This window comes from Austrofundulus limnaeus, unplaced genomic scaffold (assembly GCF_001266775.1).
Source record: "Austrofundulus limnaeus strain Quisiro unplaced genomic scaffold, Austrofundulus_limnaeus-1.0 Scaffold104, whole genome shotgun sequence".
Classification (NCBI taxonomy): Eukaryota; Metazoa; Chordata; class Actinopteri; order Cyprinodontiformes; family Rivulidae; genus Austrofundulus; species Austrofundulus limnaeus.
Window position 1 is genome coordinate 1,327,249 of NW_013952506.1, and position 15,735 is coordinate 1,342,983.

The following is a 15,735-nucleotide window of genomic DNA, read 5'->3' on the forward strand; positions in this document are numbered from 1 at the left end:
GAGATGGGGTGGAGGACAGCTACCGTGAGGGCGCCCAGAGAGCTGGGAGTCACTCAGCCAAAGAGACCCTGTGTTTGTGTATGCAGAGCTGCACTCTTATCTCCCGCCTGTACTGACGCCACGCTCTTCCTGTTTCAAATCTTTACTGCTGATTTTCTCTTCACTCTTGCCTCAGTCCCAGCCGCTCCTGTTGTTTTTTTGGCGCTTATGTTCTTTTCAGTCCAGATTAGATAGAGTCTCTGTGGCGACAGAAGCACTGCTGCCGTGAACGCGCACGCGTGTGAGAAGCAACAACAGATTAGCCAGGTCAAATCTAATTCTAAAATGCCAAATTATTTATATTTCCAAAGTGGTTTTTAGTGACTTTATATGTTGGAATTTCATTCTGTAGTCTTTGATTTTTGAACATTAAACAAAACTGAAAACAACAGAACTGCAATTTTAACCTTACATAAATATTTCTGTAGGAATCTGCTRAGTTGCATCAACCAGACCCTGAGTTGCACTGAATGCCCTCTCMCATGTGTTCTCCTTCAATAGAGATAAATACAGTATATATACTGTACCAATGGTCATTATGGGAAAAAACAACAACAAATATATATATAAAAAATGTTTTCATAATCTGCATATGAAGAAAAATCAAATGGTGTTCTGATGTGTGCCATACCCTCAACTGCCTGAGACATTTTTGGTGGTCACATTTAAGCATCTGAACTAGAGCTGCASAATATAYGGTTTGATCATAATCATCAAAATATACGTGTGCACAATTGTCACACTGGAGGTCCTATAATGTAGGAGGCAAATGAGATCAACATTTTCTAAGGAATTACTAAACCAGAAGTCACTGCATTATGTTAAAGCTTTTATTTTAACAGGCTGTTTCCACCAGCAGAAGCAGTTTTGTGTCAAAGAAGCAAAAATCTTGCATTTTGCATTTTTCATTGTGAAACTTCTGGGAAAATAATGGCAAATTTTTTGGAGACATGTCAGTGAATTCTTGAGTGGTCAAGGAAGATGATGAGGATCTTGATGAAAACGAGGAAAATGAGCAAATTTGCAAAGAACTGAAGGAAAACAGGTAAAATACAGTATTAAAGAGTGACAGAAACAGAAACTAAGATAGTGATAAAATGCAATTAACATTTGCACATGATAGATGGAAGCATGTACAACATGGTAAAAGCAATAAAAACACAACAAAAATAACTCAAATTCAGACAAAAACACACTAACATGAACAAAAAAGACATAAGCTTGGTTCAGATTCATCATCAGCAAGATGGCAACATAACTTAAAAGTGTCATCTGTTGAAAATTCTTGTATTTTTTCATTTTGCAATATATCACAGGGCTAGGCAAAAAATTGAAATGTCATTTTCTTCCCCCCAACATTGTCCAGTCCTAATCTGAACCAACACTTGTTTAGGTGGTTGGATCATAAGGTCATTTGTTTTGAAGCAGAATCACACACTCCTTTCTGCCACCACAAAACTGCTATCTGTTACAAGCATGCTTCAAATCCTATTATCGGAAAATCCTGAGTCAAATATCCTTCCCTGTGAATCCCACAGGGCCATCACTCAGAAGGCCGAGTGAGTGTTATGACAGAAAGGTAGAGAGAGAGAAAAGAAACAGTCGGGCAGTCGGAGCAGCTTCTACACGAGACACAAAGTGTCAAACAGAACACTGGTATCTTGAGCAAAAGTATCATTCTCAATTAACTCGTCTTGTGAAAAGACTTTCGTTAATTTTCTCACAGTCGGGAGACACGTGGGAGTCTCCTACACCGTCGGAGCTGAAATCAAGCAGGTTCCAGGATCGACGCAAGAAAGTTTCAAGTCATGTAAGTATGGATGAGAAGTGAGGAAGACGTTGGGAACAGGTTTAAAGGTTGGGAATCCTAGCTGGGTTAATAAAAGTAGTCTGTGGGGTACTGTTTTTCCAGGCGCTCTGAGTGAAGTTTGAATGTGAACTCAAACAAGTTTTCATTACGTGGCCACAACCCAGGAGCCCCCAGAGCTGGGAGACAGATCCACTGACAGCCATGGGCTGCTGGCGGGTGCAGACGCTTTCCCCTCCCCGGTTTTCCCTATGTTCACTCTCCCTGCCTGATTGTTTTCTTCACACTGCCCTTAGCCTCTGATCCTCACACTCCTTTTTACTTCTTCTCTCGAGTACTCCTTTCACTTCAGACCTTTCTGCTTCTCTCCTTTTACTTCTTCTCCGCCGCAGGTTCTTTGATTTCTAACTTTCCATGCATTTCCCAGTCATCCTCCATGAAGGACAGCTTTTAACCTGGCCCTTGCAGGACCCAGAAGCTTTTAATCCACCATAGTTTTCAGGCAAATGGAGATTGATTTGAATGTAACTTCTCACCACACAGTGACAGCTGCACAGCATATGTGGGGTATACCGATGTCCACATGACTCGAAATGAAATTACTCCTTTTCAAAAAAACTCGATATGTACGTTTTAATCTCAAATTGACACATTATCACTTAAACACAACATTATCGTTGGCCTTGCGCTCAACTGCAAATGTTGTTTGAAGAGTTTGGAGCTGAGCGCTGCAGAGCACCTTTCTTTTTACTCCTTTTCTTGTAGTCCATTATCCCAAGCTATAGCATTTCAGAACATTCTTTAAAACAATCCAGTTCTGTGTCTTTAATCTTAAAAATAATCCACAGAAAAGCTCAGAGTGGAAAACACATCTTTTCAAGGGATGAAAATACACAAAGCAAACTGGCTGAACTTGGGAAAGAAAGAGTGACACAGAGTAAAAGAGTGAGAGAGAAAGGAAGAGAGAGAGATGTAATTAGAACCACCTTTTCTTCAAGTGATTGTAGTCCAGTGTTTGTAAAACTAGTGGTAAAAAATAAGTCCTCCTCCTCTCTTTACCCTCATCCACAGACACCCGCTGTGTCACTCAGGCCACATCCAGACAGAAATGATTAAGTGCACTGACAATATTAAACTTCTGGGAAGTTCAAAAAAAAGGGGGGGGGGGGGTAAGAGATATTAAGGGGCACAATTTCAAGGGACAAAGCACAGCATGACGTTGATGAAATATCACAGGATAGAAAGCGTGGTATCCAGTTTGGGAGTATACAGCATGTGTATTTTTATGAGAACATCTGTCCTTTTATTATATCATATTTTACTGTTTTTTACTATCTTAACTGTTTCCAACTCAGTTTCACTGCATGTATTTTTGTATCTGTATGCATTTAAAAAATAGATACATGTTGAATCATTGGAGCTTAAAGTAAACAGAAAAAGGTTTGAACAAGGTTTAAACAAGATTTGAACACTGTAACATCATTGTGTTTTAATGAGATCGATGTTAGTGAGGCAGTGTCCTGTGTGCTTTAAAGAGAGGTTTTTATTGGTGCCATTTTGGCTGCTACATAAAATTAATGTCTTTGTTCTGCTAATTTCCTTACTATGTTTTAAAGACTGTTTTACAGATTTGATCATATATAAAAACTTAAACTCTCATGTATGGATGGTGGTTGGGAGGTCGATGCTGTGAAGGTAAGTTGTTACTGGCAGCAGCTGTAATATTACTTAAAGAAACTAAATAATCAGGCTCTTTCATTAAAAACTGGTTCTGCATTATGGCTGCACAGACAAGTCCATCTTTACGCTTTATCTGGCTGTTCAAAAATCACAAATGGAATCTGCTATGTCCCGCACAGACATGAGCCTCCAGAAACACAGCTCGCTGCGTGGAACCAAAAGTGGAGCAGAGCAGAACTCAGCTGGGATGACAGGAAGCACAACACATTAAATGTGTGATTGACGTCTGCTTTACATCGTTATGAAAAACAGGATGAATTAACTAATTTTAGTGATTCTCTTTGTGGTTTACTAATTGTTTTAATCAAAAGACCACTGTGTGAACCATTTCAGACTTATCTGATGCTACAATAATAATATGATTACTGTTAGTCTCATTACGAATGTCCTCATTAATAATAAAATGTGAAACATGTTTATCATTGTTGTAGCCACAAASGAAAAGTTTCTAATTCTGCAGCTGTGGCATCCTCTGCAGTAACAAAGCTGATTAACATGGAAACACCAAAACCTCTCCTGGTATCCCACAATGTGTGCTTCATCGTGCRATGTTGATAAATCAACATATTCAGAGTTCTGGGAGTATCAGTGTTGAAGAACTCTCACTGAGTTGGGTCTTAGGTTGGGGTCTAACGTATGTCTCCTGTGGTGTGCACTTCAGCTAAAATAGTTGGGTGAGGATCACATCAGAATCTGGGCAACTTTAAGTCAACATCATGGAGCTGTTTGTGCTGTGGAGAGGCTGGCTGTCCTCACTTCCTTATGACCTCTGACCCCTGAGGTCTTGACTCCAGCCCGACTGTCAGGCTGTCTGTCTCTCTCTGAAACAATATCACAGCATCTTAAACTGAAGTGCATTGTTCAGTAAGTTTACCTTTGCTATTAAAAAGCTCATAACAAGTTAAAAGTCAAACATGGCTCAGCATGATCGAATGGGAAATGCCACAAATGCGCAAAATAAAAAAATGCAAATATTATGTTGAAYGATAAAAAAAAACATACCTTAAATTAAAGAAACTTGCAAAGACCTGACACAGAACCTATCTATGTACTGCTAGTCGAGGCCTCATTAAAACGGTCTCAGCGGAAGGGCCTCAGGGACAGGATGTCTGAAAAAGATCTCATTTCTTCATTATGGGTGTGTGGCTTCCTCTTCTATCTGGAGACACTGGGCAGTAAGAGGCCACAGTCTGCAGAGGCTGGAGCCAGGGTTCCTTGGCCCTCAGATAAGAGAGGAATGGYTCTGTGCATGAATGTTTGAGAAGAGTAAAACAGTGCAGCATATCTCAGAATAATGTTTTTGAGCCYGCCAAGGATGCTGAATTCTTACGAGTCCCAAAATGCACCTATGGCTGTGTTCACAATGCAGGCAAACACAACCTAAATCAGATTTTTTTTTGCCCCCGTGCAACCCATATTTRATTTTGCACTGACAACCTGAATGTGACAGATCTGATTTTTTGCAAATCAGACCCAGGGCTTTTCAGTGTGGTACTAAAAAGGATACATATCTGATGATTTTCAAAGTGAGTGCAGTCTGAAGACTCATGTTGTATTCCATCTGACTTTTATGTCAGTGAGGTGGGAGGGAGTGAATCGATCCAAGTAATAATGATACTTACCTCAAGTCATGCAGTTTAAATCTTGTAACTCCAAGTTTTCAGCTACAGACCAGTTGCTTTGTCTTTTACCTTTTTAATTTTCCATGTCCTGAATGACTGAGAATCCACAGAAATCTATGATAGTAACACCTGTTTCAGACTGTATCGATAAAATTATTGGATCGATACTTTACCTCCAGCAAGTCACTTCGTTCCATTAATACAAGCTGAGCCAGAGCAGCCAGCTGGTGGCAGGTTCAAATGTAAACGGTGAGCTAAACAAGTCCATTTATTGGGCTCCGACTGCACAATAGCAACTTCAGAATCGACATGCTAACATGTAGCATCCATTTACTTCTGTAAATGACGAGCTAAAAGTGACATCTTCTGTGCATACGGATTGCATCAATGGCATAATGCTTTCACAATGGAGTATGATGGACATTGCATTTAAAATATACTGTGAACATCAACGCAAAAAAATCTAAATTGAGCATTAAGACAATTACACTTTAAGACAATTAAGCCACTGAGAAAAACAACCAGTCCAAATATATACAAAATACCCTAATCAACTACACCAAGGTAACTTATTACTTCCCTCTGCTGTGAAAAAAGTATTGTTTTATCCATGTACTTGTATAGAGGAGGCATTACAAGTAGTTGATAAAAGAATCATGTGGGGTTTAGTTTAGTTTGTTGGATCTGCAGCGGCGGACAGAACAGGGACACTGCAGTCTATTGATCTGTACCCCTCTGTCTCCGCTGTGCACACTGTTGTTGGGAGCAGGTCTGCCGGCCTTTTCTTTGCAGAGCTGGGTAGATTTGAGTGGTGCCGCAGACCAGCGGCTGGGATGTGCAGTGAACACAGTCTGCACAGATAAACAGCGCCTTGTTTAGCCGATTCCTTGCCGCCGCTGAGCCAGCTGATAACAGTGGCGGGAGGGCAGACGGCCCTTGGCGACAGCGGCCGAGGCCTGGGGAGGCAGACACTCTGGCTATAGCAAACCTCCTTTCCCACAACCCACGTACTTTCCCTCTGTGCGGCTAATGTCACCTCTTTTCTCTTTTGTGTGTTTGTTTTTGTTAACAGCAGGGCTGCGTCAGAGAATTGAGGGCTAAAAAAAGAGTCAACATGGTGAGTAAAATCAATGTTGCACTAGAATACACTATTCATCTGCAGGTCAGCAATAATCTTTGCTGCCAATATAAAACCAGGAACATTTTCCCATTTAATGCTTTTAAATCATCTGATATGAATACCAGATGTAATTAGATTCAGTTTGGAACCTGCACACCTCAGTTTAAAACTCTGTTTAAAACAATGTTACTGTGCAGACAGGTCAACAACAAGTCCACACTACAAAGAAAAGAGATGAGAGTTCAACTGCCTCCCCCCCTCGACACCACAAGCTGTCGTCTCATTGTCTTGGCCCATCACCAGGCGCTGCAGTAATTGCAGCAGTGTGGCATTGTGGGGAATACTTTGCATTCCTGCTTTCACAAGAAAACTTTCCCTCCCTCGCAGTGTTACTTTGCCAAAGATAAAACATGCCTCAAAGAGCGCAGTTTCCATTGTGACACTGAGACTATCTGGCTGCGTGTGCCTGTTTACCGGGAGCAGAATGGTAACGAAAAATCCTGCAGCGGTAATAAATTCCAGAGTACCGGAACGTGATCGAGATGATGAGTGGGAGTCATGTAGGTGTCATTAGTCGTGGTGGCAAAATCATAAGTTTCAAGTGATTTATAGGAGAAAGCCACAAGGTTGGAACATTTGCCTGAGCCGGCTGTTAAAATCGAGCTAGAATAAATGCTTAAAAGTAGAATTAAATCATAGGCAAACTCTTTTCCACTAACATTTCATTTTGTCATCTTCTCCCTTAGAACCCCGCTGATAGACCCTAACATACCAAGAAAGAAAAGGCAATCAATAACAGGGGAATATTTTATCCAAGCACACCCCGCCTCCCTCTGCATGTCTATACTCCTTACTTGAGAAACCACATCTGTTTTTGATTTCCCTGCCTCCGTGCTGCAGCGTTACACAATCATGATCAAATGCGCTTTCGGAAAAGGCAGAAACACTCACAAATACAGACACGGAATCATGCCAGCACCAACACAAACATACTCTACACCCTTTTATGGCACACCAAAGGAATGAAGAACAAGATGTTGCTGAGATCCCCGGGCTCGGTGAGCGTGTTTAACGAACATGTAGCTGGGACGCACAGTGATGCCTGAAGGATGTTATGACATCAATACTTCCAGGGGAAGAGAAAATGTTTTACCACTTCTATAAAAAAATAAATAAACCAGTGTTTTTACCCTAAATATCTGACTTCTGTTTCAGCAATGTTGGGAGTTAAAACTGAATAACAGAAACCCTTGCTGAACTTAAAGTTTTTTTTGAAATGTTGAATCGTTCGGTTGTTTGTCGTTTTCAAATTTGTGGTAAAAAACAAACTATTTCTGCATAGATAGCACGAGTTTAGGCTAAATGTTTACATGTTAGATGTCAGCGTAACGAGTAAGCATGAAAATTTGCTGCATTGGAAAAGTTGCTTTTCGTTCTGGGTTTGGTTTCTTTGTTCATGTTAGGATTTGTTTTTTTCTTTTCTTTCCAGAGTGCCCAAAGACAGCTTAAACTGACGAGGAAAACAGGACAAAGACAAAAATGGTAAAAGGTAAGTGAGTTTATTATACAGTGAATTGGTCCAGGTTTCTTTGCTGAAAAGGGGGGAATAACCATTTAGGATGATGTTCTCAGGTAAGTGTTTGAAGTTGTTGGTTTTCTTACAGGATCCAGGCGAGGAGGCTGACAAGGACGAGGAGGTTTGTAGAGGTTCTTTGTTAGGAATCCAGCACAGGTAATTTCCAATTATGTCTCTTGCAAATTTCCGTGAAAGAGAGAGAGAGGCAGGGCGGAGGACAACGAATCACTTCATCTTGGAGTGAAAAAACAAACAGTCTGGACAAGGACCAAACGTGGAGTCACCAGGAGGATCAGGACAGTCCAGCCTGAACACAAGGTAGGTGTAGAAAAAAATACAACAAGGGTTAAATAGGTTTTCTCAAAGAGATAAACTGAGGCTGTCTTAAACAGTACCACGGGCAACTGAATAATCCAGCGTCAGATGGATCTCAGAAGGCGACTGAAATACTCTCAGGCTTAATCAGAGCAGACTATGCCCAGGTGAGTCCATCCAGTCTCCGCCCACCGAACTCTCAGTGAACTGCAAAACAATTAGTCGGGAACAGCAGCAGCAAACCTCCACAGTTCAAGAAAACTTGCAAATTTGTCCAAATCAGCCAGCATGTTACACACACTAGTTTGCTGCTGCAACACTGTAAACCTTTTTCTGTTTAACTTGTGTTTTTGCAGCTCACTCATCAAACCATTTCCTGCCACAAATCTCAGGAATACACAACTCAGCCAAGTAAAAAGTTAGGGTTTATTTATTCTGGGAAAGTCCTTTTGTCCATTTATTTAGTCCAGATTAAAAGTGGACTTTTTTTTTCGTTTGGTGTGGTTTGCATTTACTTTTTTATTGCAAGAAGACTATAATTTATAAACAAAGCCAACCGTGTGATGATCATTGCTCCCATTGGACAGGAATTATGGAGGCAGGAAAGAGCGTAGACTTGGCAATAAAGATGGTGCTGTTAAAACAACTGCAGTACCATTAAGAATTTCAAGAGCAACTCCTTTGAAGGTGGTTTCGCGACGATATACTTCTGATTTGGGACGGCATTGCCAAATGCACGCTGCAACCCAAAGTACACGAGTTGCTCTGTGTGACCTAACCGACAACTGCTCATTGTTTGTAGCTCAGGGGTAGCGCTAGCAACACTGATGGGCTAAATGTTACCATGATGCTTAGCAATGGTGRCTCACTAAGTCCAAAAGGTGCATGTTTCCTGTTGTTGGTTCAGTTCGAGCCTGGTCTGTATTCACCCCGGAAACTAACTGCACCAGAGTTTATTTGGAAGCGGACCGAGACACCACAAAAATGGGTCTTGGTCTGGTTGTTTGGTCCACATCAAGGTTCACACAGGTGTATTCACACCTGCATAAAGGGTCCGGACCAACAGGGAAAACAAATTCTGGTACGTTCAAAGTGGATCAAATATGTCAAGTGTAAATACACCCTAGGTTTTCAATTAATGGCTTCATTGGAAAGGCAGCCATATTTACGGTAAGAATTGACTTTAACCATAATTTCAACAAGCTCCAACTTGCGCACTACTGAGGACACCATAAACATTTCAAGTGTTGATCCTATTAGATAAAAAGGCTCAAAACACATTTTAGATGAGTGAGAATGATCAGACTCTTTGTGGAGTCACTACAAACAAGAGCTGTCACATTCATGAAATATTAGTAGATAATGACCTGTGCAAATAACTGCTAAAAATATTTTAATTATCTTTTGATTTTTTATGCCACTTGGATGGTACAGAATTTCTACTGATGTATTTATTTTACATTGTCTTTACTTGTCTTTACAAAGAATGACTGACAGTGTTTTTGTAACTGAATACAGAATAAATTATTTGAAAACGGATGCCCATTGTGGCTTTTTTCCCTTCGTTTTTAAAATTTGCACAGGTGTGATATTTCCCATAAGAATTACCACTGGTTGAGGACAATAATAATTAAAAGTCTTGCATGTAAATTGCCTGTCAGACATTTAAACAAAGATCATGTTACGTTGAGAAATGATTGCGTAATAGCTGAACCCTGAAAATGTTACGCATAATCTGACACAATAAGTCAAGATCTCATGCCATCTTTATTTTATTTTATTTTATTTTTACCTGGGTTGGCTCTAAAAGCTGATTAATCATAGATGTATTTCCAGCATTTATTTCCTGAAAGTTTAATTTAAAAAAATCAGCCCAGTGGTTCATGAGGCACATTGCTAACAGAAAGACAGAGTTGACCCTTTGCAAAGTTTTAAAACAAGATCAAGTGAGATGTGCTCAGGTTAGCGCCCCAGATTTCAGCTCAATATCTGTCAAACTGACTGCATTATAGTTATTTTTGTGTTTTAGTCATTCGTCCACTTGTTCATGAGATATTTTGTTAACAGACAGAYATACACATACGCACACACACAGCCACAGGCAAAGTCATTATCAAATATTATGCAACCATGTACCAGTATCATCTCAGATAACTGCTGTGGCATGATTAGATGTTAATTGTGACAGGCCGTCTGGTAATGCTTTTGTATTTACTCCCATTAGCTCACATCCTTTTGGTCTGTGTGTGACTGTCGCCATCCTATCTTTGTYGCATGCAACAGTGACCACATGCTAAAAGTGTGATTAGAATAAATCTCTTACTGGGAATTCCCTGACGTGCTCCAGGATTGGAAGGATGCCACCGGCTGGTCGGTTCCTGCTCTAAACTCCTCGGTGGAGTATGACAGCTGGTATGACTCAAGATCAACTTACACTTCCCGGCTGGCTCCGGGATTCCTGCAGTTACATTCAGATGTCACCGTACGATCTCTGTGGAATTTTTTCAATAACCTGCATGCATGGCTCGGGGGGTGAGGGGGATAGTTTAGCCTGATAACTGCAAGTAAAAAATTTGGAAAGAAGCATGTTACTTGTGGGTCAGTCTTGTATATAATCCTTTTTAAGACTGGCAAACGCTCAGCTAAACAAGCATACACATAAAAACTAGCTGTTTATGTAATGACACATTCAGAGGCCGTCGTGTTTTTGTCACCTCTCCAGACCAAGTTCTCTGGTGACCACATTATAGCAAGTTTTCCTTTTTTTACATTCTGATTATCTGCTGGCGTGCCTTTGGCTCTTTTCACAGCTAATGCTCTACTACATGGCTAACAGTTAGCATGAACACTGCAGGTCTAATGGCTTTTTTTTTTTTTACTTATGCAAGCAATCATAATCATCACTGCAATTAACGGATTCACTGCCAATTTTAAATCCACTTAAAAATACTTTGACACCTCATCCATTAAATTTAAAGCCCTCCGGTTTGTTTGGAAGGCTTTTTCTTGTAGCAAGCAGGCGCCGAGAGAATAATGTTTCAGGTCATTTAGAGTCATAAATTACACTGACTTGTAGGTGTATCTTTTTCCCCCACTCGTTAATAAGTGTATTTATGTTTTCACATTATTAATTTCTTAATTCTAATACTTTAACCTAAAACCATGTTTTCATGTCTAAYAATAGGAATCCGTTTGACTCCTCAGCATCAATAGCGTGAACGTGGAGAATAGACTTGATCTGGAAAAGAAAAAGTCATCAGAATACTTCAAACAAAGTTTTTACAAGTACATTCCTCTGCCTGTGTCCTAAATCTGACAGGAGCCAAAGGCTTAATACTCCACCTAAACCTGCTTGTTCACTCCAAACAAGTGGGCGCCCCGATTTAACCCCAGACAAAGGAAACAAAGACTTTACCCTGATGATGGAGTTTTTTTGCATGTCACCAGAGGTGAAGCGATAACATTTCTGACCTATGCCTCAGGCGAGCTTGCCTTGTTGGCGCTCGGCTGGTGCCATCATGTCTTCTCCGCACCAGCTGATTGAATGTTTCTTGTCTGTTTCTCACAGTGATTGCAAACTGTCTAGCCATCTTTGAACACCCCCCCCCCCACCCCGACTCCACCCATATTGTCACGCTCGGCTGCATGCTGTGAAGCGCTCCCAGTGCTATCTGCCTCATCACACCATGATGATAGTGTGGAGACTGGCGTCTGAGCTGGCAGACTGCTGTCAGGCACTCTCTGCTCAGAAAAACAGATTTGAAACAACAACAAAAATAATCGTTTTAGACTTCGGCATCTGTCCCATCTATCTTTAATACTGTTGTTGCACAATCACTCATGTTTGCACATACAGTGATTCTGGTTTGGTTCTTGGGATATTTTTTTGTTGTTGTTTTGTGTAGGAGAGAATAACAGCTTGTAGCCTGATAGACTATCTTGCTGTAGTGAAGAGTTTTGTGGAAAAATGTAATGTGACGGAGGACGTGCCTCACTACATGTCTCCTCTTCCTGACTTCTCTTTTCAGTTGAAAGGTGACGCGATCGCAGTTCTGATACTTAGCTTTGGTTTACTGTGTATCTGTGCTGCTGCTTCCTGTCGACTGTAGCACTGCTGGTGGACTGACAAGGGGGTCAAAACACAGGACACTTTATTCAAAGGGGAGAACAACTAACATAAAACCAGACCTGGCAGACCCGACCCTCAGCGCTGAAAGACTCAGTTACAGGGCTCATGCTTACATCAGATGTGTGTGCAGGAAGTGACTCAGGAGAAATTCTTAATCTGTTCTCAAGTCACATTTGAAGATCAAAAGTTCAAAAAAATATTCATTTTTACAATGTATTCTAAGGGAAATGAATACATAGTAACACAACTTGTTAAATCGATTGACTGATTTAGGTTCAAAAAACCATTTCTGTATATTTATACAGAAGATAAAGGATGTATATAAATAGTAAAATATATGTGATATCATTAGATGATCTAGATAAATATTGTATACATTTATTTTGTCTATGTAAGATCAGATGCAGTATATGTTTATTGACAACATATACGATATAAAGGTATATTAAAGAATAATAAATAGTATAACGGGGTGAATCAAAAGAGTAAACTTCTTGTTCATTTTCATAAAGTAGCTAAAATTACTGATGATTCTTTTGTTGCAAAACATTTTTTTGTATTCTTGTGTATATGTTTGTATAAGATATGTATAAAACTCAAAAAAGTACAAGAGGAAAAAAATATTGTTGTTCCTTACTGTACTGTATTTCCAGGTTTCGTGTCAGGGAGATTACCACAAACTACTAGTAGGTTCCATTAAAATAACTGCAAAAGACAGTCTGATAACTGTGAAACACAACTTTGTGGGGGTTCACAGTACAATATCTATAATATGTGATGCATGGACATACTTTGCCTTATGTCACTGTACCAAACATTTTGACTCATTTTTGTTCATTTAGTTATACTGCAGTGTAGAAAGAGGGAGATTATATGCTCAGGATTTTGTTTGAAGTGTGATGATGGATGCATCAAGATGCAATGATATGCACAATAACCAAATTGATACATGAAGTGCCCAAAGATTCCCACCTCTACGATCTACAGCAAATATAATGATATTGGTTTACAACCATTTTACAGAAACCCATTTCATAAAGATACGAGTTATCCCTTTAAGTGAACCCTTGGCTTTTCTGGCTATCTTCTCTTGCAGTCATGATAAGCTGGGTCGGTGGAGACTCACTGTAAATAAAGTTGTCTACGCTCTCTGTTGCTGAGTAGACTGACGAAATAATGAACCATGATGCAGGCTTGTTTGATTACCTCTGGAGASAGCTGAGCGAGAGTCTGATCCGCACAAAACACTGGCTCCCGCTAACGCAATCTGTCCGAGCACACTCTCACACTGAGAGACAGTGTCTGCACTGGCCTTTTTAGGGTACATCCATGCACTTTGATTTATTGTAAATTAAAAAGCTGGGAGCTCAGTTGCACAGCTAAAATGCCCTCTTTGACTGCTCCACACTGTCTGGGCTAGATTGTATTTCCTCTCATGTCTATATTGTTGCTGCTGCCTCAAACCAATAATTCACAAGAAATTCTGTTAATATTTTAGTGATTTTTTTTATCATGCTAAAATTATACATCTGTATTAACATTTTATAATGTCATTCAAATATAAAGAACAAAATGGGGCTTCTTGTATATGAAGTTGTTAATTATGGGTCAGGGATGTTGTGAAAAAAAATCAGACATGTAAAAGCACAGTCATGAAGGAGCACATCAAATCATTTTTGTAATGTTTTTAAGGAAAAACAGAGTCTGGATAGCATGCCGTCAGGCAGTGGTGATGTGTCCTGGCAGGCACAGATAGGGTCAGTGAAGTCATGGACCCAGTCATCATCATCTGGCCACACATTCCAACCCTATCTGTGCAGTAAACTGGATCTCCTCCTGCTTATCAGCTGTCAGGAATTTTTCTATCAGAGGCCCTCGTTCTATCTCTCTCCTATACTGTCTCTTATTTGGACTCCCTCTGCTCTTTGTTTTGTTTTGTTTTTTTTCTCTCTCCTTGTCCCTTCCTTGAAGCTGCAGAGCTGACACAGAGCAGAAATGGTTAATGCTCATTAAGATAAGGAAGCAAGGAGACGTCAGGCGGCTCCTAGGACAGGCTGGAACCCAAACATCTCTGGAGCCTACTGCGTCACCTTCTGCATCCCCCCCCCCCCCCCCCCCCCCCCCCCCGATGCACCATTCACAAAACTGACTTACTGAAACTAACCATATTTATGAAATCTGATTACCATAGCAAGCCTTTTGACCCATGTGTGTTGTTTTTTCTTTTTTTTTTTCACTTTTTAAACTTTGTATGAAACTACAACTGCCACATGTTTCAAGCATTTTTTACTAAAGCGATTTCACTATATAATTAATAAAAATATATCTTTTGTCATTATTTAACAAATACAGCGATTTAATGACTTCATTTATTCAGGAGACATATGCTGTAAAACCAACATTTTTCACATTTAAATCGTTCAGTTGGGGTCTATACAAAGTGGAACTGCTTTGGTCTGAATTCCTCCTTATTGTAACTCCACAAGCCCCCTTTTCTGAGGCGTTTCTCAGATCAACTCATTTTGAGGCTGTCTCTTTAAATCCAAACTCCGCTCCCCTCCAGCTTCCAAAGCGATACGTTGTCCTTTGATAGCGTTTCAACTATAAAGCAGCACAGAAACATTTTATTTGAAAATTAATGAAAGATGTCAACAACAGAAAACGTGTCCATCCAGCCTTACATGTTGGAACCAGAGGAGAATGGAGATGATCAAATTGAAGTTGGTGAGTCCAGACCTTATTTAACAGTTCTGTTGCAAATAATTTGACATAATAGAAAAATAGAAAATAGAGAAAACTAAACGTGTTGAAAATTTTGACTAAAACAAAATTTTAAAAATGTAAATTTATCTTGTCATCGTCGCATGTTTCCATGTAATGATGATATTTGTGCTCTGCATTTGACCCATCACATGTGAGAAACACCCAAGTGGAGCAGCAGGCAGCTATTTAGGCACCCAGGGATGTCTTGCTCAAGGACACCACGACATGTGGGCATGGCAGGGAGTAGAACCTGTGGCTTTCTGGTCTCAAGTCAGTTGCCCTACCACTGCTCCAGAGCTGCCCCTAAAAGACCAAAAACATATCTACGCAGCAACGGGAGAGACTAAATTCTAATTTTCTGCACTCCAACAAAATGCTTCAGCTACAAAAATGGATTTTGCACGTCTCCTTTAATATTTGCCACCCATTAGTGGCATGTGATGACATACAGTATTTTTGTGTGTGACGCACTATTACTATCAGGTGCAAATGTGAGTTCAATTACAGAAGGCAGCACAGAGTAAATAATGCTAATGCTAACCCTATTCAAACTTGATTAAAGGGATCCATGATTAGTTATAACATTAGACTTTACTTAATAAACATATATTTTAACTATAAAAT

The 15,735-nt window shown here is 40.1% G+C and overlaps 1 long non-coding RNA gene across 1 annotated transcript in view; it reads right to left on the minus strand.

Annotated features, from left to right (window-relative positions):
- Nucleotides 1–7,913: 7,913 nt before the first annotated feature.
- Nucleotides 7,914–15,735, minus strand: part of LOC106521214 (uncharacterized) — a 32,271-nt gene continuing 24,449 nt past the window's right edge. The window contains exon 4 of the long non-coding RNA XR_001310646.1: nucleotides 7,914–8,211. This is a non-coding gene — a long non-coding RNA (uncharacterized LOC106521214). The remainder of the gene's footprint in view (nucleotides 8,212–15,735) is intronic.